The sequence below is a fragment of the Oncorhynchus keta genome, chromosome 7 (genome assembly GCF_023373465.1).
Source record: "Oncorhynchus keta strain PuntledgeMale-10-30-2019 chromosome 7, Oket_V2, whole genome shotgun sequence".
Taxonomy (NCBI): domain Eukaryota; kingdom Metazoa; phylum Chordata; class Actinopteri; order Salmoniformes; family Salmonidae; genus Oncorhynchus; species Oncorhynchus keta.
In genome coordinates this window covers 7,326,262-7,328,180 of record NC_068427.1, presented here as the reverse complement: position 1 = coordinate 7,328,180, position 1,919 = coordinate 7,326,262, and the positions used below count along the sequence as shown (strand labels likewise).

The 1,919-nt window shown below is 39.1% G+C and overlaps 1 long non-coding RNA gene across 2 annotated transcripts; it reads right to left on the bottom strand.

Moving 5' to 3' along the window:
- Positions 1-373: 373 nt before the first annotated feature.
- Positions 374-1,343, bottom strand: LOC118386466 (uncharacterized). Of its 2 annotated transcripts, XR_008139665.1 has the most exons (3): positions 913-1,343; positions 733-837; positions 374-575 (listed from the first exon to the last, which is right to left on the bottom strand). It is a non-coding gene; the product is annotated as an uncharacterized LOC118386466 (long non-coding RNA). The 2 variants fall into 2 exon arrangements; XR_004826217.2 differs by having other exon boundaries at positions 733-1,343.
- Between the last annotated feature and the right edge of the window lie 576 nt (positions 1,344-1,919).

The following is a 1,919-nucleotide window of genomic DNA, read 5'->3' as shown; positions in this document are numbered from 1 at the left end:
CCATGGCAACCACTTGTTAGTATAACAGATTAAAAAAAATCGAATTCAATAACATATTTGTATCACTGTAGATGCTGTTTTTATTTACAGTAGTGACAGCTGGAGGCATTTTGAAAACATGTTTTCAAACACTTGTTTTTCACAAGTGTAGCAGGTTGTGAACTCTGCAAATAACGTTCTGATGATGGGCTACTAGCAAGCAATAGACTATACCTCCATTTATTTACTAAAGGATTCTCACCTTGCTAGGTGTGAAAAAAAATCCCCCCTATTTACAAGTACTCAAAAATGTTCTCCAAACCTCATGCAACAGCAAAATGTCAGACAAGGCGTATAATTTATTATTTCGTTAATAAAAGAATGATAAAAATACTATTTCAAAATGCAGATGTTTATTTCAACTACTTTACATTTCAGCTACATTTCATTTGCTCCACATGTAAAACCTTTCTGAAATGATCAATGTATTTGTTGCATTGTTGTATCATCCGTTTCTCAAGCCAAAAAGTCTTGATGGCCTTCACTAGTTCATCTTTGCTTGTAGGTTTGGCAGAGTTACAGATGAATGTTTTCAGCTGATGCCAAACAAATTAGATCGGGTTTAAATCAGGAGAACTACATGTAGATATGAAAAAAAAACTAATTTTAAATATACTTCAGGCCTACTGTAGGTGCTGTGAGTCTCACTAGTGTTGAGTAATGTGCTGTTAAAAGTGTTGTACGTCTACTTACTCTGCTGGTGTCTTGACCCAGTTTATGCGCTCATTTGCAATGCAAACCCGGGGCGGCAGTGTGTTTTGGGTCATTGTCATTTGGAGAGAAAAAAACGACATTAGCCTAATAGTCAACATTAGGTAAAATAATAGAAATATACATGTAAATAGGCCTAAACATAACATAACATAAATCTACCTTGAAAGAAACGATGTGGTCCCAAAAACACTTCTCTGACATATGGTCCAGCATATATCTTGATGATGTCATTGAATGTCTCACCAGCTTTGATCCATGCCTGGGCCTGCACTACGCAAAGTTCTTTGGTAGTTCTTTTGTAGTTCTTTGGTTGTCAGACAAATCATTGTGTCGAAACTACAGAACAGTGCAAAACAAGAGAACACACAGTGGTTAGTCCACTCAGTCTTCTTTCTTTTTACCCCCTTTTCTCCCCAATTCTTAGTAGTTACTATCTTGTCTCATCGCTACAACTCCCATACGGGCTCGGGAGAGATGAAGGTCGAAAGCCATGTGTCCTCCAAAACACAACCCAACCCGGAAGCCAGCTGCACCAATGTGACGGAGGAAACACTGTGCACCTGGCAACCTGTTTAGCGCGCACTGCGCCCAGCCCACCACGGGAGTTGCTAGTATGCAATGAGACAAGGATATCCCTACCGGCCAAACCCTCCCTGCTCAAACCCTCCCTGTTCGTGACCATAATCCCTAAATCTAACAGTATTTTACCGACATGTTTAATTATTCAAGGGTGCTTTCTCTTCTCCGTGCTGGAGTTATTTTAAGAATACAAAAGAAGCCATCCACCCTTGATGGGCTATCAGCAGGACAATAGACTCTTACTGAGTTTAGGGACTTTAAACGTATTGATGGATGTTTGCGAGGCATGTTACTACTCCATCGCTTTTGCATAGCCCACCAAATGCATTGTTTTCTAACCACCTCTGGATGGATCCATAACGAATTACTATGGGAATAAATATCACTGAATGACAGAAATATTGGAATAAAGTAGGCAAATTAAGGCAACAAATTGTTGCTTACTGGAACACCCAAAGTCATCCAATTATTATAATAGGATTTGAAGCAATAGCATACCCGCATGTGGTCAACTATTTCAGCACCGTTTTGCATTGCTCTGAGATAAACATGGGGACTGGTCTTGATAAATCAACAATATTTTCATT